Genomic DNA, 24,293 nt, shown 5'->3' with positions numbered 1-24,293 from the left:
TGTTCTACAAAGATTTGAGTAAAATTCGTGCTTTGTTTGATTGCACTTTCAATGTTTGCAGTTTTACATTAAGAAGTATTTCTTTTTAGTGGACTCAAATGAAATAAGTTCACTGCACTAACACCATCTAAACAGTAGTTTTTGTTGTTGTTTTTAACTCGAATGGTTTGAAGCAATCGGTTTCGCAAATGAAACGAGTTACCACATGGTATAATAACGGTAACATACTGTAAAAATGAAGAGCTGTAAATTGACTGTAGAGAGCTGTAAACTAACAGTACAATGCTGGCAACCACAGCTGTCAGTAGATTACCGTTATTTTACAGCGCAATTTTTTACAGTGTAGTTTTAAGCCGGTTGGCATGGTAGCTCAGGCACCAGTAGCAGTTTTTGGCATGGGCGAACCAGGCAGCTGCCCGGGGCAGCATTTTTTCATGATACACAGGGGGCGGCACGAGCAGTTAAAAAATAAAATAAAATAATCCTCTGTGCCGCCGACACAAAGCAGTTTTCTATTATCTATCATTTCACTGAGTGGGGAATTGGCAAATTGGCGCCCCTGCTTGCTGAGAAGGTGCCGTGCACAGAAGCTGTGTGAGAAGGGGAGCAGAGTGGGGCACAGTTCACCTCTGGGAACCCAAATGGAACGGACAGTGGGGGGGGGGGGGGGGTTTGTTAGCCTTTTTGCTATGATGCTTGCTATTCTTATACAAAAATAATTTGGTTTTAACTCAGCAAACACGATATCTAATTTCACCATAAAATTGTGCTTTGCAACAAAACTGTTACAAGTTCAGTTATTATGTAGTTCCATCAGTTGAGTTAACGTTTGTGCAACTGAGAAATATAATTTTCTCATTCACTTATGTTATTATAATAAAATATAACTGTTTGTGCAGAATGTTGTGTTTTTTTTTTTTTTTTGGTGGGGCGGCTTGAAGGTGTCTCGCCCAGGGTGTAATGCAATGTAGAACCGCCACTGTCAGGCACACATGGACATATGTCTCACTGACATGCACCAAACACATGTATATTATGATGTTAAATTCTCAGAAAGCTGTGATGACAGAACTGCAATTATTACAAACCAACCCAACATTAAGTACTGTGAGAGAATCCTCATACAAGCACTATAAAAGCTGCCATGGACATTATGACTGTAGACATACTGTAGACTTCATCTCTCTCGAAATAAATCATGCATACAACGTTAAAGAAATAATCATTACACATTCATAAAAGCATCTTTTTCCTTACCAGTAATTGAGATGTATGTGTAAGCAGTTGTGTCTGGAAGACGATCAGCTGGTATGACAGATTTAAAAACTAAAGGTTTTTCCCCTAATCCATTTTGGAAGAGAAACAGAGAAGAACATCAAGATGGAGAAAGAGTCACATGCTGATCACATTTTGGTGAGAAAAGAGCAGAAGTTCATTGTGATCTCTGGACTTGCTAAAACTAATGCTATTCATAGAGAATTTTTCATAATTGGCTGGAAGTGTAATGTCTGCAACGTTGTATAATGGAAGTGTAACACAGATGTTATTGAGTGCTTCACAGTAAATCTTACCATTCTTAACAGGATTGAGCTCCACATTTCCTCTGTGTACTGAAGTCAGCACACCCTCAGACTGAAAGAGAGAGAGCGAGTGTGTGTTAACTATCTGTGATGTTCTAGTTTATCTATTCAAAACATGATCTGTTGATCATAATATTAACAAATAACCAATTTAAATGAAACAAATGCTACAAGTGACAATCACTGATTCCCATCAGACGTACCACCACCTTCAGCGTCTTTCTCATTCCATCAGAGAAATCAAATGCTGCTGCTTTCACCTCAATCATGTGATTTCCCAGCGTCATGGGAATAATCACATATGAAACGGATATGCTGGAGCCTCTGTCAACAGATACTGTCGTTCTGTATTTGCCTTTCTTACTGGCAAAGCTGCAAACATCTTCTGTCTCCATGAACTCCACACGCACCTGGATAAAACAGGAGAATGAGACTCATATCACTTAAATATCAAGAGGAAATAAATCCAAGATGAAATGTGTGATGATGGGATATATTTCTGTTTCAGCACAGGACAGTATCCTACACATTTCTTCAGTTTGAGTCACAAGCAGCTCAAGGATCTAAATGATTTAGATCCAGCAGAAATGTTTACTACAATCCACATTGCTATAATATACTGTACATAAAAAACAGAATGATTTTTTATTTAGTTTTTTGTTTTTATTTATATTAAATCAGATCTACCTTCTTCAGATTCATTGGGGTGTAGTTGTGAATTATGGCCCTGATTTCCAGTTGTTCGCCGCGCACAGCTAAGTAAGGTATCTTTAGGTCAATGAAAAAGCTCTTAAAAACGACCATCTCCTCAGGTTCTGCCACACAGATGCCTTTGAGGAGGAACACAGACACACAGAAGGATTTAAAGAAGCAGCTCCTGGATGATGATGATGATGATGATGATGATTTTCAGAGCATGTATTCTGGGTTTGCAGCTTCTCCTTACCAAGTGTTGGTGACAGACTGACAGCCAAGATCTGCCAGGTAGTGATAGAGTCTTTCAGGTAGATCTCCTTTGTGACTGATGTTGTTCCACTGGAAAATGAGGAAGAGACAGATAGAAAATCACAGACAAGATTCATCTGACCAGCAAAGACTGATTTGATTCAGTTCAGCACAATACTGCTGTCTAAAGAAACACAAACTCTTATACTTACTAGTTGTTTCCTCTGCTATCGGGTAGATCAATCTCCTCCCAAAACAAACTCTCAAGGAACTGCTTACGTGACACAATATCTTCAGAGTCTATATAATAGTCGTCATCATCTTCATCATCTATATTTAGTTTTAACACAAACAAATCATTAATTTCTCTGGGATCTGAAAACCTTTATTACTGTTACTGTATTCACAGTTCCTTCTTAGTCTCATCGGTTATCATTGTTGTTTTTCTAAATTTGTTTTGTGCCTTTTATTTTTGTCTTTGTTTCTTAATTCTTGCATGTATGTTATGCTGGGGTGAAGCCACATAAGTGCTGAAGTAACACTGGTCAACCCTGAATCTAACCTGTCAGAGCATAATTTATGTAATTGTTTGGAAATAAGGAGAACATTGCATTATTTCATTATTTGCTGAGCAACATTATCACTCCAGTTTTGTGACTTTTCTTGCAGAGTGAATATCTGTCATGTCAGACACAAATAGCAGAGAAATCATAGTTGGATCATTACTAGCAAATTCTGATAATCATCAAGATGATGGTAACTTAATTTTCCAACAAACCATAATGATAGAAATGCAACAAATCTAACAACAGAGATGAATGTTTAGCATTTAAAAGGGTTAAATCAGAATTGCTGTTTCTCACCTGATCGCCGTCTTCTCTTTGAAAGGAAGGGACACTCCAACACTAGAGAAAATTAGCATATGACACTCTGATGTATAAAGGGGGAATTCACTAAATATTAACTAGGTGCACAGCAAAATCCCCAGTGTTAATTTAACACTCTGAGTGTGGACTCATATAAACTCTGAAGCAGTGTTAAAAGTAACACTGAAGCAGTGTTGAATTAATGAGATAATTAGGTGATTAATTGAGTGATGATTGACCATTATTGAGGACATCTGATAATAACAAGCACAATCCCCAAACGAGAAAATCACAATTTGTGTGTCACCATTATAGTGGTCAGTGTTTGCTTTAGTTGTGATCCTGAAGTTGATAACTTTATATTTTATGTGGCTGTGATAAATGAGTTATAACAGACAGACAAACCAGAGGAAAGGTGATCATGTGGTGTTGATTATGTTTTGAACTAATTGTCATGTAGTGACCTGAACACCTCAATTGGGTTTGCTTTATTGATTGTGTAAATTAGGTAAAAAAATACAAGAGCTGGAATTTTTTGGGGTAGTCCGACATCTTTAAAAGTTACTTCAACATAAAAGATCAATAAAGCACTCTTTAATTTAGACACACAGACATCAAGTATCAGTGTGAGCATCACAACAATGGTGACCATCAAAAAAGCATGTTGTAGCCAATAAAAACTCATCCATGGCTCCCATCATGCATTGTGGCATGAATAAATTATGAACTGAATTGTCTTTGTAACTTCTTTTATGCTTACTATATTCTTTTATTTTTTTATTTTTTTTTTTTATGTGACACTTTAATAGCTTGTTTTGTGATGTTCAGGGTTGATCTGTTTATCTGAATATGCTGTTTGTCACCATTATTAAGATTCATACGCTGATTCTTGATGTGTGTGTGCCATAAAACAAAAAGGCCCTCAAAATAAATAAAAAAAAACATAACAGCTTGCAAGAGACCTGTACCAAACATACAAAAATTACACTTCCACTGTGGAATCAAAGGTGTTATAATCAATAAAACAAACATAACTCAGAGAAACCAAAATTAAAACAATCTTCATCTCTCAACGTCTTTTGTTCTTGGCTTGTCCGTCTGTTATAACTCAATTACATCAGCCAAGCAAAATTTTATGTTATGAAGTCAAGTGTCAAGATCCCAACTAAAGCAAACACTGACCACTATAATGGTGACAAACAAATTGTGATTTTCTCATTTGGTGATTCTGCTTGTTAACATCAGGTGTCTTCAATAATGGTCAATCATCACTCAATTAAATCACCTAATTATCTTATTAATTCAACACTGCTTCAGTGTTACTTTTAACACTACTTCAGAGTTTATATGAGTCCACACTCAGAGTGTTAAATTAACACTGGAGATTTTGCTGTGTGCAGTGCTGTTTCAGCACTGATACCAACTTGGACACTGGAGACATTTAAAGCCAAATACACTATGATTAACTGTTTAAACATCTCAAATGTGAAAATCTGCTTTATAAGATTTTTTTTTTTTTTTTTTTTTTGTAATTCATGGTGTTTATGGACAGTACGTGCCCCTCTGGAATATCTTTAGTGGTAACACTTTAAAATAAAAGTATACATTAATAATCATGTACTAATACTTGAATTAATCCTTATAACATGAACTCAAGATTGGTGAGTACATGAGTGAATCATGAACCAAGCAAGAACTTTCCTTAACCCTCTGGGATCTAAGGGGGTTTTGGAGGCCTGGAGAAGTTTTGACATACCCTGACTTTTCCTCTTTTTTTAGTTGCTTCTAAACATATACATGGCTAAAGTCTGAAAACACTGTATTCAGTACAAACTGGGCTACAATAATATGTTAATAGCATGTATGTACATGATTTTGTTTTTGAGAAAACAACATTTATGCATGGTTAGTGAAAATCTAACATTTTGAAGTCACTGAAATAAGGTCATAAAATACATACAGAACATTTGTTCACAAGACTGTCAAACCTGGAGCTTGTAGCCTAGAATTTTTGCTTCAAAATGATGTGAAAATCATTTTGTTTACTCACTCACAGAAAACAATGGATCGATTTAAAATTTATAAGATACTTTTTGTTTGTAAAGGGCATATGCGAGTAGGCCTCAACTATCATGAATATCATTGTGATTTACAGAAGACAAAGATTTAGAAGACAACAGAGGGGGGACTTTCAAGTCAAAAGCAAGTCTTCAAGTCATATCCCAGGTCCTCAAAGAGTTAAAGTTAATGAGATAATTAAGTGACTAATTAAATGATTATTATCAAATATTAATGATCAACTGCTTAAAATGATAACAACATAATATCAGATGTTAATGTTTTATTGGTTAAAATGATGCCACCATCATGGAGATCAGTGTTTGATTTAGTTGTGCTCTTGACTCGTGCTTGTGGTGTTGTAGAGAAGAGAGTTCAGTGATATACAATAAACATATAGTCATAATGAGCTGGTGTGATTATAATCAAAATAATGCTTTTTTTCATAAATTTAAGCTAAGAATAATCACTCCAGTGAAATTACAACACGCATAAAAGTACTGTTCTAATATTTACAGAGAACTTATTTTAAATCGGTGTAGCACATACAGAAATTTGAACTCCAGTACTTTTAGACACACAGATATCAAGAACCAGCATATGAATTTCTACAATGGTGACAATCAACAAAATGCTTCATGCTGCAATACATGAAAAACTCCCATAATGCACTGCAGTATTATTAATTATTTGTCACCAGTGCTGAGAATCATATGATAAATGTTCATGGCTAAATGCCTAATCCTAAACACAGTCATTAATAACATAAGTTATCTACTAGTTCAATACTTGTTTCGGCATTACACAAATGTTTGCTATGAAACAGTAATGCATTTGCTTAGAAACAAATTTATCGAAGCTGTTAAAAGGCTCAAGAGCCCAACTGAAGCAAATACTGACCACGATTATGGTGGCAAAGTTTTTTTTTTTTTTTTTTTTTTGTCCAATTAATTTTCATCCAAGGCTGTGCTTAAAGTCAGTTGTAGTTCTTGTGTTTCTCTTTTCTTCAGTGATGTTGATTGTTAACAATAGGTGTTTATCACTAATGCACAATCATCACTTAATTAGTCACTTAATTATCTCATTAACTTTAACCCTTTGAGGACTTGGGATATGACTTGAAGACTTGCTTGTGACTTGAAAACATCACACCACAAAGACAAAGACCCACATAATGAGCTGCATAATGAGCCTTTCAGTCAGGTGTGTGACTGTACACTCTAAAAAATGCTGGGTTAAATATAACCCAACGCTGGGTTAAAAAGGGACCAACCCAACAGTTGGGTTGTTTTTGACCCAGCAGTTGGCAGAGGTATAAAGTCCAGGGGTCAGAAAGTAAAAGTCCTGCCATATGTTTATTCCACCCATGAACTCAGCAAGCTGTTTTAACCAGAAGAGAACCAAGTCATTCCTTTCACATCACAAACGAGTCTCAAGTCAGATTCCAAGTCCTCAAAGAGTTAAAGTTAATGAGATAATTAAGTGACTAATTAAATGAAGATTGTGCATTAGTGATGAACACCTGCTGTTAACAATCAACTTAACAGAAGAAAAGAGAAACACAAGAACTACAACTGACTCCAGGCACAGCCTTGGATGAAATATACTGATTTATTTCTTTTTTTTAAAAGCACACAAGATGCCACCATAACTGTGGTCAAGGTTTGCTTTAATTAGTCTCTTGACCCTTTTAATAACTCAAAGTAGTTGGTTTCTAAGCAATTGCAATATTGTTTCACAGCAAACATTTGTGCATTGCTGAATCAAAAGCTTGAAGTAGCAGAGTAACTTGTGATTTCTGCTAATAACTCATGGTAAATAAACATCATAAAGCTGTCTCTCTCTTTGGTTTATTGTTCAGGTACTGTAGAACTACAAAAAAAAAACTATTAAACAAATGCCACCTTAATGTGTCAATATTGAATAAAAAAAAAGCTATGTCAGCTCAGGAATTTAGCCATGAACATTTATCATACTATCCTCAACAGTGGTGACAATACATTTTCATACTGCAGTGCATGATGGGAGTTTTTACTATGGTGTTACCCAGCATTCATTGCATCATGAAGCATTTTGTTGATTGTCACCAATTGTTGAGATTGGTATACTGGTTCTCGATGTCTCTCTGTGTCTAAATAGTATAGTAGTTTTTTTTTTTTTTTTTTTTGGTGTATTATATGCACACACACACACACACACACACACACACACACACACACACACACACACACACACACACACACACACACACACACACACACACACACACACACACACACACACACACACACACACACACACACACACACACACACACACACACACACACACAAATTCACTATATATTTTAGAACAACAGTGTTCTGTAGTTTCACATAGTTCTTAATGCAAAACCTGAACATGTAAATGGAAGCAAGTTATTTTTAAATGAAATAAGGCCATTTCATGAGGCTTGTTTCATCACATATAAACAGCAAATATCTCATCATTGTAAAACACCACATGCATTTCTACAGAGAGAGAGATCTAGCGCAACAAGTCAAGGGTCAAGAGCACAACTAAAGCAAACACTGATCCCCATGATGGTGGCATCATTTTAACCAATAAAACAGCAACATCTGATCTTCTGTAATTCCCAATAACAGCATGTGTTCATCATTAATGCACAATCATCATTTAATTAATCACTTATTTATCTCATTAACTTTAACTCTTTGAGGACTTGGGATTTGACTTGAGACTTGTTTGTGACTTGAAAAGGAATGACTTTGTTCCTCCTCTGGTGAAATCAGCTGCTGAGTTCATGGATGGAGCGAAAATATGGCAGGACTTTTACTTTCTGACCCCTGGACTACCCAACTCTGGTCAAAATAACCCAACCGCTGGGTCAAAACAACCCAAACCGCTGGGTTGGTCCCTTTTTAACCCAGCACTGGGTTATATTTAACCCAGCATTTTTTAGAGTGTAGTGTATATTGTTAAACTTGGAGCAAGACTGGATGCTGAAAATGTAGCTTTGATCACAGGAATAAATTAAATTGTAAAATATATTCAAATAGAAAGCAGTTCTTTTAAATAGTAAAATTATTGATCAATATCACTGCTGAAGCAAACTGGTATTGACTGGTATTGTGTAATGCTGAAATATAAATGAACATCACATAACGAGCATTTCCAAAGTGTGTATTGTTTATGAGCTCTTAAATAAACTAAATGATAAACTACATTATTAACATTATTGTGATGGTCACTGATACTAGTAGTACAGTAGAACATTCAGTTGATGTAAATGAAACTTCATAATGTTTCACCTGATTATACATTTATTATAGTTTGGAAATAGTCTAACTAGTAAAATGTGTACACATTATGTGAAACCTAATTCAATTCAAGTACATATATTTATATATATATAAAGACTTACTCATGTTTATGACCTCTGCTGGATAAAGCGCTTCTTTTTTTCTGAGGAAATCCAAAACTCAAATCCTATGACTGGATTGAAGTCATAAGGATTCATGGATACTCAAAACAGATTTTGACCTTTTAAGATAATTTATTATTATATTTAGTATCTTCTACATTTGATAAGGAGGAATAGTGAAAATAATGACAAACCGATCTTGTGCCACCCAGTAATGTTTATGGCAAAGTTGCAGATGTCAATAGTTTGAATTACAACAATATTACACTGTTTAAATGTATTTGAAAAGTCAAAATATATACAGTTCCTTCTTATAGAGACTGTTTGATTGAGTACACCCCTAAATGTCAATTAAACATGTACTATTTAGTTAAGGATGCGTTATTCATGCATGAATCCTTATGACTCCAATCATAGTTAAGGACAGCTCTTGATTGGTTCATGATTAGCTCGTCATCACTAGTCATGAGCTCATGTTGAAGTATTAAATCAGCTATTAGTACACATACCATGTACCATCATGTACCATTATTGTATAGTGTTGCCTCTTTAGTGAATAAACTATACTAGTATTTTTATTCAAAATGAAGAAATTACAAATATGTACACATACTTGTTCTGGTGTTGGTTCCTCCTGCAGTGCTGGACTCAAACATCAGACCTGCATCAGTGAAAACCCCCATACTGTCCCTCCCACCTCCTGCTGTACAGCCGATGTCATGCTTCTCTATGACTTCCCAGATCTAGAGCAACAAAAAGACCATTTATAAACCAATCTTAAGTGTTCAGTGACTGATGAGATGCTGAGGAAGATCCTTCACCTGAGTCTGAGTGAGTCTGTTCTTGTTCACAGCCTTGTCAACCACCACCAGACCAACTTTAGCTCCAGGATCTCCAGTTATCTGCAGCTTGACCTCATCTCCTGTGTCATAGGTATTCATCTTGTCCTTCACCTTAATCTGGAGCTGTTATTAAATGAGACACACTGAGTCAGACCTCAACACATCATCTATTTCTTGTGAATGTTGACTCACCATCCCCATGCACGTGTCCTTCACATCGACCCAGACTGAATCAGACACCACCTCAGACGAGCCCACATGGTAATAAGCCACAAAGCGGAAGGACGGCACCATGTCTTTGGTTACAGGCAGAGACAGAGTCACTAGAAATTGTCCTCTTTGCTTAAACCTGTCTGCTTTTACAATCTGACCTTTACTTAAGATCTGAAAATGAGGCAGATGAGAAAATAGAGATATTCATTTATTCATAAGATTCAAAACTTAAACAAAAGCAATACACAAGTTTTACTTAAAACAATAATTTCTTTGCTTGAATGATGACATGACTGTCAATCACCATGTATGTGAAGTCTTGATCTCTCACTCCTGGGCTTCGTCCAGTGTTCAGATTGACTCTCATTTGATCACCGATCTGAAGCTCTGCAGCATCGATGAAGATGTGCAAGTAGTTGTTGGAGCCACCTTTGGTCTCGTAGGCCTGAGCCGTCATCTTTCTCACTGCCTGCTGTTCATCTCTTAATTGTGGATCTTTGGTCTTTGCCTGGAAAGAATATATATATATATATATATATATATATATATATATATATATATATATATATATATATATATATATATATATATATATTGTTTTCTGATGTTCTTTGTACAATATTCTCAATTGATTATTTAATATCTGTTAACTTATCTATTTTATACTCAATCATCAGTGAAACTGACTGAACATCAGTGCTGTTATGATGGCAGGTCTTACAGTGATCTCCAGTGTTGAAGATCCTCCCGGAGTATTGACCGCAACCTTCGCAATGCCATTGGCTCTTGTTCGACCTCTGACCCCTCCAGGATTGACCTCCACTTCCACATTCTCAGCAGGTGTTTGGTCAGGATTTGTTATGTAAACCTTTTTAGAACCCAGACCAAAAAATAATGAAATTGTTCCACATTTTCCACATTTTAACTGTAAAACTGTAAAAAAACAAAACAAAAAAACATTTGACTGTGCTGCTTTTTAACAGTTTTTCTATGTAAACGACACTCATATCTCACTTATTTTCAGTGTCTTTCACATGAGTGCCACTTCCTTTTTACAGAATAGAGTTTAATGTGTAAATCAGCTACCGAGACACTGAAAGGCATCCCAGGTTTGAAGAATTGTGGTGTTTTTTTGAAGTGGATGGTGTACGGTGACGTCACAATCTGAATGCCTCTCCTTTCTGCTTCCACCATTTCACTGCCTGAAACACACGATTAGCTTCTCATACAATCACACAGGTGCAGGTAAACATCTGCATACAGATCTGTTGAGTCTTACCACTTTCTGTTTAATAGACTGACTGAAACATAGATTGATCGTCCAACCAGCTGGTTAATGTTTGGAAAGGTCTTAGTGATCATCTGATTGGTCAGTTCTGCAGTACCCTCTCCTTTAATGATCTATTAATTTATGAGAAACACAGCAACATCAGTCTACAAGATACAGTAAAAAGCTATGTGGCACCCTGCTAAATGTATATATTGTTTATTTTTTGTTCTGTTAACAGAAATACAGTATATTCTGAAATATGGGCCAGTTCAATTGTTCTTGGTGTGTAATAACTTTTGTCATTAATATTTAATATTAATTCATATTTGTTATTGAGTTATAAAATTGTAAGGTGTTGAAATATCCTGTTGTGAGTAACCTTTGAACCCTCTGTCATTTTATTTTGCATTGGGTGGCTAGGTGTCAGTTTTGTTTGTTATCCCATCAGTGCCATCCAGAGAGCAGTTTGGCAACCTACCGGATTTTTGAGGGGGCGGGACTAAAAAAAAAAGAGAGAGAGAGATAGCTACAAGCTAGTGGTAAGTGGTAGGCTTACAATTGAGTACATTACTGGTCATCACAGTTAAGAGCGGGGGGAATTTTCTTTTTTTTCCCCGTTTTTTTTTTTTTTTTTTTTTTTTTTCTTTTTTTTTTTTTTTTTGTTGGTGTTTTGTCAGTGTGTAACCCTGTTAAAACTGGAGAGTGAGTTTTGTTTTGTAGCTGGTTAAATCGGCCACGGAGATTCTACTGAAGAGGAGCTAGCGCCATAGCCATGTGCGAACTGTTACTCCATAGCCATGTGCGTCGGATGCTGCCATATGAACAAACACATCCTGAACCTCCGTCCCATCCATGTGCAAACACAGACACCCTCCGGAATCAGCGCGAATCATGAGCACATCTACTACAGCAACATGTATGGCAGCATCCGACGCACATGGCTGTGGAGTAACAGTTCGCACATGGCTATGGCGCTAGCTCCTCTTCAGTAGAATCTCCGTGGCCGATTTAACCAGCTACAAAACAAAACTCACTCTCCAGTTTTAACAGGGTTACACACTGACAAAAAAAAAAAAAAAAAAAACCGGGGGAAAAAACAAATTCCCCCCGCTCTTAACTGTTGATGACCAGTAATGTACTCAATCGTAGGCCTACCACTTACCACTAGCTCGTAGCTATCTCTCACACATCAAGAACAATTGAACTGGCCCATATTTCAGAATATACTGTATTTCTGTTAACAGAACACAAAATAAACAATATATAAATTTAGCAGGGTGCTACAGCTATTTAACCTCTTATTTAAACTGTCCTCTAGGTGAGGAGAAATTATATCGATCCCATCAGACAAGATGTTTAATGTCTCTCACTTGAACTTTTTGCAGAGATGCAGGAATACTTGTTTTCTTCTCATCTTCCATCACACCAAACACCACAAACGCATTTCCATCCACCTTCTGTCCAAACAGGTATCTATAAAAGCACATCCAATCTCTGCTGTAAAACTGAATGATGATCCACATCCACTTCATTACACAGAAAAAGAGCAACTTCAGCATTTTTAAAAGTTCTTCTTTTGTGTTGAGAAAGTCATACAGGTTTTAAACATTATGAGGGTATTTTTATTTTTGTACTCTTATGCTGTTTGAGAAGTGTTTGTGCTTTGAGTGTTTGTGCAGATTGTGCAGATCTACTGGAAGTGACAGACAAAATTGAAACTATGGTTATATGACCAGTAAAATAATTGTGGTAAATAGAAAATTATCTTTGTTCATTTTAAAGTTAAACTATCAGGACAAGTTTTGGTTGCACATATATAGTACATTATTTTGTAGTTTACATACAACTTTATTTTAATTCAGTGTGCTCACACATTAAACACTGATTTTGTCTTACTTGGATTCAATATCGACTGTCAGACTCTCATCACGCACATAGAATAATGACTTACTGGGCTTTAATTTCACTTCAAATGTTGGAAGCACTAAAACCAAACCAGACAAAAGACACACAAATCAATCAATAAATACATTTTAATTGTTATCACATTTTTGTAACAATCAGTTTTTACCATATTCTTTGACCTCAAAGTCTGCAGTAAACTTCTTCTGAGGAGTGTTTGAGAACAGTGTGACCACCTTCCAGATCCCAGAGCTGGATAACATTCACAAATAAGCATTATACAATATACTAAATCAGCCTTATAACAAAGATCACATTTATGAGTAGCTGTGTGTGTGTAGATACATTGAAGAATTATTATCCTGAGGTAGACATCGTGGATCATTGAAAATTAAATCCAGTCAGTTCACTCAGGATCAGTCTTCATAGTGTTTCACACATGCACACATGCGCACGCGCGCACGCACACGCACACACACACACGCACACACACACACACATGCACAAACACCTACCTGGCCATCTCAGGAATGGTGTATCTTCCAGACTTCATCCCTCTGACTGGAAATATCTTGTCTGATGAAACTGTGATGCCTTGAGGATTCTTCAGAAACACAGAAATCAGCATGAACACTGTGACTGCAGAGATCATCAGTGCTCATTACAGCTGAAATGTCATGAATGAGTGTGCGCTTTTATGACATAGGTATTACAAGGAGAAGGTGACTTTTCTGGACATTACCCCATGTCCCCACTTTTCACAAAAACAAACCTTGTGTGTGTGTGTGTGAGAGAGAGAGACAGTGTGTGAAATAACAGTGTTTACCATTATTTCCACTGTGATTCCAGACACACTGAGTGGTGTCATGTTGGGCGTCAGAGAGAAAATTCTGTAATAAACTGCAAAAAGGTAAAAGCAAAAACTCAAATTTGAGTTCTGATGGTTTTATTTTCTGCAGATACAAACCCTGATAAAAGCAGCAGGCAGTTTAATAATCAACAGAATGACATCAGGCTGATGTTTTAAAGTTCAAAGTTTATTAATGCACTCTATATTCATCAAATTTTCAGCACTTAATGGTACCTTTGCTAGCAGGTGTGTAGATGGGTTTGTCTGTTTGGACAAATATATATCCAGACTGGAATGAGAGCAGGACCACTTTCTCCAGAGTGACGGATGGAAAGTGAGCTTGTAGATACACATACTGCTTCTCCAGAGGATCATCAGAGAAGTAGTTCTGATCATCAGGGATCTGTAGAACAGATAACCAGTCAGTTATAACTGTTAATAAAATAAATGAGACATCACTGCACTGTAGTTACTGCACTCTCACCTTTATATCTGTAAGGATCTGGAAATTGTTGGCTGCAGTAAGTCTCACTGATTGAGACAGTATCTCCTTGTCTTTTTTTGGGTGGTTCTTTACTATGATCTTCACATCGAAAGCTGCTCCAGAGTAATCCTGAGCCTCCACAAACACGTTCTCTGAGGAACCCACCCTCAGCAGATTAGGAGCTGACAGAACATAACTTAAGATATAAAATCAGAGTGTTTGAGAACAGATCTGTCAGTGAATCCATGAACAAACAGTGTTTGATACTCACAGCGGGTCACATAGTGTGAGGAGCGGTGAGGAGAGCAGAACAACAGTCAGAGAAACAGCAGCTTCACCTCCATCCTGACTGTCTGTGTGTTTCTTCCTGTGAGCGTCTGTGAAGCTGCAGCAGCTCAGATTTATACCCGCCTCCACCTCCCTCAGAGTCCAAACTGATAACTCTCTCAGTCTGTCTGTTTGCATTTGATTTATAAATAAACAGACACTTCAGTTCACCAATCTACAGTCTAACAGTATAGCAAATTATATTCATGCTTGAAATAACAGTTTTCTATTTTTATAGATTTTATGAATCAAATATGAATCAAATATTTTGAATTCATGTAGCTCAAATTTCACACTTGTTCAGTGTCTAAATATTGAGTCCAGTTTTGTGAATCAAACGGACATGAAGGATGTGAAGGGTTCACGGCAGTCCAGTTCAGATTTCCTGTAAATGACCTGCAAAAACCGTTTGTGTAAATTCAACCTTTGGTAAATTGGCAGGTGCTCTGTTGATCTTTTAAGGGTTGAAAGAATTAACAAACAGCATATATAGCCATGAAAATATGTCCCAGATGTTTCGGCTCAACAACTGTGCTTTTATGTAAATGAGGTCCAAAGGATTTCTCCATTGAAATGACAAAATAAGGACAATAATGTTAAGAAACGTCTGAATAATCTCTGTATCTATTTTATTGACTGTATTATATTACATTATATTATATATTTGTTTTGTATGTTATATTTTAATTCATGAAATGGACGTATTTTATCTTTTTTATATTCAACTATTGGTACTGTGTATGATAAACAGAGACAAAACACACAGAACAGAGATCTTGAGTGTAACTGCAGGAGTTTATGTTTGGCATGCACTCTGGAGGCACAAACCATTTTTTTTTTTTTATTTTTTTTTTTTTTTTTTATGGTGGATTAGGAGTACCTTTTAAATGAAAGGAAATGATATTACATTTATTATCTTTCAATTTTTTATTGAAACAAACCACTTTGACAAATACATTTCATGTTTAAGTTCATGTTTAAAATGTGGTTGCATCAGTTATAATACATGGTTTTAAATGGCTAAGCAATCATCAACTGCTGACTGTGGGATGGTTGTAATGAATAATGGTGTAGAAATAAGAAAGCAGTAATACTGGTGATAAGAGACCAGTTTGAAATCCACTCACAGGAAGTTGACAGTATTTACAGCACAGGTCTGCTGAAAAACATTTCTGAGAGCAAACTTACCCTCAGTAAGTTGTAATGTGTTAAATGATTAAGGATTTTATATATAAATTAAAAAAAGAGACCCTCTCTAAAACATATCCACCTGATTTTGCAGTGCAGATGTAAAACTATTTTCTGTGAATGTGCAAGACTTGCATTTCATTGAACATTTTATAATAGAAATAACAAGTGCAAAACTATTTGCATTATAAACCAGTGTGTTTATAATTTTGATAATATTTTAAAATGATATGATACCAAAACAGCAGTCTGTAATACCAGTCATCATAACCAACTGTTTATGTACTGCTAAAATATCTGGAAGCAGATGAGACCAGAAACCTCGCACATGAGTTACAAATTTTGTAACTCATTTTTGCAATTTACAGGTTTTGGCCAAAATAATAAAATTTTGGTCTAAACTCTCTTATGGCATTAAGCTGTAATCTTAACAAACAAACAAACAAACAAAAAAAACACTTGTTTTACAATTAATTAATCCATTCTACTGTATCAAGTGCATTAGTGAGTTCACTGATGCCTATGTATCGCTCCCTTGTACTTTCCTCTCTTGTAGGCCAGTATTCAACCCAGGTCTGCTCTCCAAAAACATACTGCAGACTAAAACAACAGAAGAGTGAAGACAATACTGTGTTCATGTATAAAGCAGAAATCTTACTGGTATTATTAAAAAAAACCATGAAGGACATTAAACACATAAACCACCCAAATCCAGTGATTTACAAACAGACTCCTGATGGACACCTATTGTGTTTTCAGCTTCAGCATATATTCAGCATTCATACACACACACACATACATACACATACAGACATACACCACACACATATACACACACCGGGCGGCACGGTGGCTTAGTGGGTAGCACAAGAAGGTCCCACGTGTCTGGGTGGGTTTCCTCCGGGTCCTCCGGTTTCCCCCACAATCCAAAGACATGCAGTACAGGTAAATTGGATAAAGTAAAATTGGCCCGTGGTGTGTGTGAATTGGTGAAGTGAGTGTGTCCCAGCAATGAGGTTGCACACCAACAAGTTAGTGTACTGTCTGTGCTGGTTTGCAGCAGGACAGGGCATGTTTTGTTTCCAGCGTAAAACATGTGCCAAATCAGTTGTGCAGATCACTCTGCTGTGATAAACCTAATAAGCCAAAAAAGACAGAAAAAAAAAAAAAAAAACACAAAAAAAAAAAAAAAAAACAAAAAAATAACACGTAAAAAACCATAAAACACCATATTTCACCACCATGGTGTCCATGTCAAATTAAAATTACAAAAGTCATTTTATATACATAAAAATAAATGTTAAATGCAACTAATGAGTCTACTTTCATAGTTCAAACAACTTTGGTGAAAATAAAATGTCAAAATATGGGGGAAATAATGTTCCAAAGTGAAAGTGAAAAAATGCTATTCAGTGTAATGGTCAGGATTTTGATTTTACCATTAGCCTACACCTTTTAATAAACCTAAAATAGCAAGTTAAAAAACAGATTTGTTGTCTTGGCATTTTCAAATACATGTTGGTTGTGTTATATTACAGTTTTTCACATTTGCTAAGACACTAAACCCTTTTCTCTGAACCAACTTCTCAATAGCCTAAACCAATTTGTCAAATAAATCACTCTTTTTGCAAAACCTTAAACAAGTTCAGGCAGTTTAAAAAGAGACAGTGAAAGTGACGTGACATACAGCCAAGTATGGTGACCCATACTCAGAATTCATGCTCAGCATTTAACCCATCCAAAGTGCACACACACAGCAGTGAACACACACCCAGAGCAGTGGGCAGCCATTTATGCTGCGGCACCCGGGGAGCAGTTCAGTCGTGGTATTAGGAGTCAAACTCTCTAAACACTAGGCCACAACTTCCCACATTTAAACACTGTTTGGAGATCTCATGCACTCAAACAAATGTTTCGGTCTAAATTTTCATTTTATGTAATTTAATTACATAACAAATTTCCATCCATTTAGATTACAGTTTTAACAATCAGAAATCAATAAATTGAATGTGATTCATATGCGTCAGTCATACGTGAATGAAACATGTAAGTTTCAAAGTCTGCCAGTGCCCAGTGTTCATGTGTTTCCACACTACATAGTGTTAAAGTAGCATTGAAGCAGTGTTGGAGATAAGAAGATAATTATGTGATGATTGACAACTTAATGATGAACAAGCTGCTGTTAACAAACAGAATGCACTGAAGAAAAGAGAGAAACACAAAGAACTACAACTGACTTTCAGACACAGACGAAGATGAAATCAACTGAAATAAAAGACTTTTTATAAACTCTCAAGATCTGATTTGTACAAACAACTCCTAAAGCAGCTTCTCATTATTAGCCAGGCTGACTTTATTTCTGTCAGACATCTAAAGAAACTCTTATTGAGAATTAACAGAGGTTTAGATGTTTATGTTTTTCTCATTTAACATCACCATCAAGTTGACCATCCTTTTGTTTGGGCTGTTTTACCCTTGATGTCTTGGGTGGTGGCAATGTTATGCTGGTTGTTTTTAACTGTGTGTTCATAAAAAACACATTTAGCTTAACCAGCAAAGATAACACATGAACACTGAACAGTGTGGGCACTGTACTGTGAACTATTACATAAATTTTATCTGTTTCATTCACGTATGACTGATGCATTTGAATCATATTAAATTTTTGATTTCTTTTATGTTAAAACTATGTAATCTAACTGGATGGAAATTTGGTTATGTAATTGAATATATAAAAGTAAAATTTAGACTGAAACTTTTTTTGAGAGTGCATGCACTCTTTTGCAAAACACATTCTCACTCACTAAAACACAATTTGCACTGTGATTAACTTGTGATGCAAAACCCAAAAAACAAGGCAAAAGTTAAGCGCAACTGCAATACGGTTGTCATCATTTATACACAATTATTAAAAACTGTTCACACTTGCTTCTAAATGTGTGAATGTACAAAATATAATCCAGTTTGAAGTGCACAGATTGGCAGGGGTGCATCCATCAATCTGAGAGGTATGAAAGAGTGCGTATACGACGTGGAGGAAGATGAAATCAAAGCTTCTGAGATAGACCAGTTCTTGTGTGTGTGGAATGACAGAGGCCAGGGAGAAAGAGGTCATTCAGTATGGGGGAAAGTTCAAAACAACAGGAAAAGAAGAGTGGAAGAGAATCACGTTTTAGGGCAGAAGAAACTGGCCTGTGATGTCTTGCTGTCTGTCTGTAGAAAAAATGTGTAATGCAGGGCGCTCACAGATGCAGGGGCTTACAGCTCTCACTTTTGGTGCGTTTTTGTTTGTTTTCTTGTGTGTTTTTCGTTTGTTGCTGCTGTGGAGCATAATTATAGCGGTCAGGACTTATTAGACATTGGATTTCAAGCACAAGATCACATGACTTTTATCGCGCACCACACAATATTCCGAAGGACATCGCCAGGACCACCGGATCTCAGCGGATTGTTGTTGGCCCTGGCAGACGACGCGCAGCGGCGAGTCGGGAAAGGAAACAAAAAAGCGGGGCTACGGGCCGGCCTTCTGGCGAGACTCAGAAACAGCCACATAAGCCTCCTTTAACAAGCATGTTTTCTCACCAATGCAAGATCCATGGCTCACAAAATGGATGAACTGGCGCTTTATATCGATGGTAACCAGCACATCTGCGACTGACTGCAATATGATAGTTTCTGAGACTGGCTTCACCCAAGGATCCCCAACGCAGCAGTGCAGCTGGCGGGTCGCACTCTACACCGCTGGGACAGAAACAAAGACTTGGTAAGAGCAGAGGGGGATGGCGTTTGTATATATGTGCACAACGGCGACTGGTCAAACAACAGTATAATCATAGATAGCCACTGCTCTCCGGACCTGGAACTCATGACTGTTAAATGGCACCCATTCTTTTTTACAGAGAGAGCTAACAGTAGTGATTGTCACTGTGCTGTTAACGATACAACCAACGCTAATGTCAGCATGACCTCTCACTCTCTCGTACTAGATTCCATAAATAAACAGCAGCGTGCTCACCCCAACGGAGTACACATTATAGCTGGAGATTTTAATCAGACAGACCTGGAAAACAAGCACAACGTCCACACTTCTTCCAGCATGTTTAAATGCCCGACTAGAGGGGGGGATAACACACTCGACCGTGTGTACACCAACATTAAAACATGCATATAGAGCCATTCCTCTCCCTCACCTAGGCCAGCCAGACCACTTCTCTAGATGCTTCTTACTCCAGCATATACTCCCCTCAGAAGAAGAAAAACACCACTCACAAAGACTTTTTTCTTAATGGGCTGAAAATGCACTTTCCCCAGCTTCAGGACTGTTTCAACACATACTGACTGGGAAGTTTTTGAAACATCATGACCTGGCAGTTCACACTTTGAGGCGGTATTGCCTTCATCATGTACTGCATGCGACAACGTCAGAGTGGAATAAAATCATACGGGTTTTTTCCTAGCCAGAAACCCCTGGATGACCAGGCAAGTCCACAAGCTCCTTAAAGATCGGGAAAGCTGCTTTTAGGTCAGGTGATAGAGCTTCTTTACAGTGCTACCAGAGCCAACCTGAAGAGAGGAATTAAGGATGTAAAGAGGGACTATAAAAAGAAGGTAGATGATCCGCTTCACTGATGGGCATTCACGACAGGTATGGCAGGGATTCCAGCACCTAACAAACTTCAGAAGGCAGCAGCTGTGCAAGCTGGGAACTGCTTGTTTTTGCTTGTTTGACACACCACAAGCAGCAAAAAAACACACAACCCTCAGCCAACACTAGAACCCATAGTACCCCCCCCCCCCCCTTCACTGTCCAGGAGCATGAAGTGAGGCGGGACTAGCCGGGGTGCTCAGAACAGTGAACACAGGGAAAGCTGCAGGCCCTGACGGCATCCCAGGGAAGGGTACTTAAGGGATGTGCTGACCAGCTCTCAGGATTCCTCTTCACTTCAACCTCTTCAACCTCTCCCTGATACAAGCCTCAATTCCATCCTGACCTGAAAACTTCAACACAACCATCCCCACCAAAGAAATCAGGCACGGATAGCCTCAAGGACTATCGCTCTATTACCCTCATGCCAATTTATCATGAAGTGCTTTGAGAGGCTGTGTCCTACACCATCTGAAGACCTGCCTCCTTCCACCTTCGACACACATCAGTTTGCGTATAGAGTAAACAGACGACTGAGGATGCAATAGCCATAGCTCTCCATAATGCGCTGAGCCATGTGAGGATGCTTTTTATTGACTACAACTCAGCCTTCAATACCATCATACCGGACATCCTCTTCAGCAAACGCACAGATCTGGGCTTCTCCTCACTCACCTGCACTTGGATCAGAAACTTCCCTCACTGACCGCCCCCAGACTGTTAAACTCGGTCCCCATCTCTCCTCCACCCACATGCTCAGCACTGGCTCCCCTCAGGGGTGCGTGCTGAGCCCAATTCTGTACTCTCTCTACACGCAAAATGACTGCCATCCAGCCCATCACCAGAACACCATCATCAAATTCACTGATGATACTACAAGTGGTGGGCCTGAATCTCAAAGGGGGATGAGAGTGCATACAGAAGATGAGATCCTGAGACTGTCCAGAGTGGTGTTCAGCCAACAACCTGACACTTAACACCACCAAAACAAAGGAAATCATCCTTGACTTTAGAAGGCACAGGGCAGACCTCACTCCCCTTTACTTCAATGGAGACTGCGTAGAGAGGGTTCAGACATTCAAATTCCTCGGCACCATCATTCTCAGCAGATCTCACATGGTCAGCCAACACCATAGCAGTCATCAAGAAGGCACAGCAGCGCCTTCACTTGCACTGTAAAACCTGACAAGTCACAGTAACTCAAACCGTTTGAGTAAACAGATTGCCTTTACTTAAACCATGTAAGTTTTAAAAACTTTGCAATTATGTAATCAAGTGATTAATTAAGTGCTGATTGAGCTTTTAGTGATGAAACAGCTGCTGTTAACAAACAGCATCACCAGCTCCACTTATTAATAACCAGACTGACTTTATTTCTGTCAGACGTCTACAGAAGATCTTATTGAGAATTAACTAAGGTTTAGATGTTGATTTATTGTTTATCATTTGAAGTAACCATGTTAGAGATCAGTGCGTTTTTGCTTTAGTTGGGCTCTTGACCCACCTTGATTTTCTGTCTTAGATTATTTTTTTTTTGGACGTTGTAACCATGTGGTTTTTTTGAAACACGTTTGTTATAACTCAAAAAAAACCAGAGAAAAATATGATCAGGTATTGGTTGTTATACAGCATATTGGTGATGATAATCATCAATTATAGAGCTGTTCAGAGTTCAGAATCTTATTAAATAGGTGTTCTATAGTTAGTTCAGTTGATTACAATGAAAGCCATTCAAAAAGTCAGTGGTCTTTTCATAATCAGTTAATATAAAGAACTTTCCAAACAGTTTGGTCTTCTATGGTGTCAATTAGTCACACACAGACATTAATAATCAGAATATGAACCTCAACAATGGTTACAAAAAAAAAAAAAAACATGCTGCAACTGCATGCTGGGTACTATTGTAGTACACAAAACCCATCCATGGCTCCCAGCATGCTCTGCTGCATTGTTTTTTTTTTTTATGGTCACCATTGTTGAGGTTCATATGCTGATTATTGATGTCTGTGTGTTACTAAGTGACACCACAGAAAACCAAAAAACTATTTGGAAAGTCCTTTATATTAACTGATTATCTCGGAACCATTGGCTCTTAATTACTTTTACTGTAATCAATCCAACTAATTACACAACACCTATTTCATCAGAGATTGGACTCCAAACAGTCCAATAATCAATGATTATCATCACACCAATATACAGTATATAACAGCCAAACATCCAGGTACAGGTTAGATAAAAAAAAAATTCTAACCTGAATGCACTGTAAGTTGCTTTTGGATAAAAGCAGCTTCTAAGAGTGTAAGTGTGTGTATAACACTGATGATATTTTTCTCTGGGCTTTTGAGTTACAACAAAATGGTTTACAACAGCCAAAGAAAAAACTAAGACAGAAATCAAGGGTCAAGAGCCCAACTAAAGCAAACACTGATCCTCTAACATGGTTACTTCAAATGAAAACATAAATCAATACATATCTAAACTTAGTTCATTCTCAATCAGATCTTCTGTAGACGTCTGACAGAATAAAGGTCAGTCTGGTTATTAATAAGTGGAGCTGGTGTTGCTGTTTGTGGGGTTGTTTAATCAATCTATCTTGAGAGATTGTAGTGTATTTTAATTTCAGTTTATTTTATCTAATGGCTGTGTCTGACAAGTCAGTTGGAGTTCTTTTGTGTTTCCTCTTTTCTTCAGTAATTCTGTTTGTTACACAGCAGCTGTTCATCACTAATTCACAATTTAACTACACTCAATTAATCACTTAATTATTTAATATTTGCAAACGTATATCTTCTTTCAGTGAACTCAACTGAATTAAGTTCAGAGTAACTCACAACTATTAGTTTTAAAAGACTTAAAAAGGTTATAAGGCAATCGGTTTCCTCAACCGGTTTGAGTTAACATAACTTGTCAGGTTTTAGCGGTGAGGTTGTCGTCACTGACAGTCAGTTGTAGTTCCTTTCTCTCTTTTTTCAGTAATTCTGTTTGTTAACAGCAGGTTGTTCATCACTAATGCTCAAGGTTATCACTCAGTTAACACTTAATTACTTTTAATTGCAACTGGTTATCTTCTTTTCAGTGAACTCAACTGAATTCAAGTTCAGAGTACTCATAACTGTTATTTTTAAAACTTAAATGGTTTAAGGAATCGGTTTTCCTCAAACGGTTGTGAGTAAAACCAACTTGTCAGTTTTTAAGGCTATGTTGTTTACAAAGAAAAGGGTTTGATTACGTTACTTGTGGGTTTTACAGTGTGTTAGTTTAAAACTTAAATGGTTTAAGGGCAATCGGTTTCCCCAAACGGTTTGAGTAAACCCTAACTTGTCAGGTTTTTAAGGATATCTGTTTACTCAAACGGTTTGAGTTAAGTTATGTAAAATTCAAAGAGGTTTTTGAAGGTGCTGCTGAAGAAGAACAACTCTGAAGGAGAAGCTGTTGGAGACCTTCTTATCGCTCTGCACGTGGAGGAGCCGCTGACTTACTGTATCACAGTCCCTATGGTATGGCAGCTGTACAGAGCGGTGAGGGAGAGCAAACGAATACAGCGGATCGCAACAAACACCTTGCGCAGAGGATCATTGGCCTGTTCTCTTCCGCTCTCTGAAGGAACTTTCCAACTCCTCGCTGCCTTCAGAAGAGCTCGAACTTGGAAACCAGACCACTCTCAACCTGGATCCCACCTGTTTCATCCTGCTGCCC

General features: G+C 37.4%; 1 pseudogene; it reads right to left on the bottom strand.

The window, feature by feature from the left end:
- The window catches only part of LOC109057473, a 72,675-nt pseudogene extending 57,882 nt beyond the window's left edge, over positions 1–14,793 (bottom strand).
- Positions 14,794–24,293: the final 9,500 nt, after the last annotated feature.

Source organism: Cyprinus carpio, chromosome B3 (assembly GCF_018340385.1).
Source record: "Cyprinus carpio isolate SPL01 chromosome B3, ASM1834038v1, whole genome shotgun sequence".
NCBI classification, from domain to species: Eukaryota; Metazoa; Chordata; class Actinopteri; order Cypriniformes; family Cyprinidae; genus Cyprinus; species Cyprinus carpio.
This window is presented reverse-complemented; position numbering and strand designations above follow the sequence as displayed.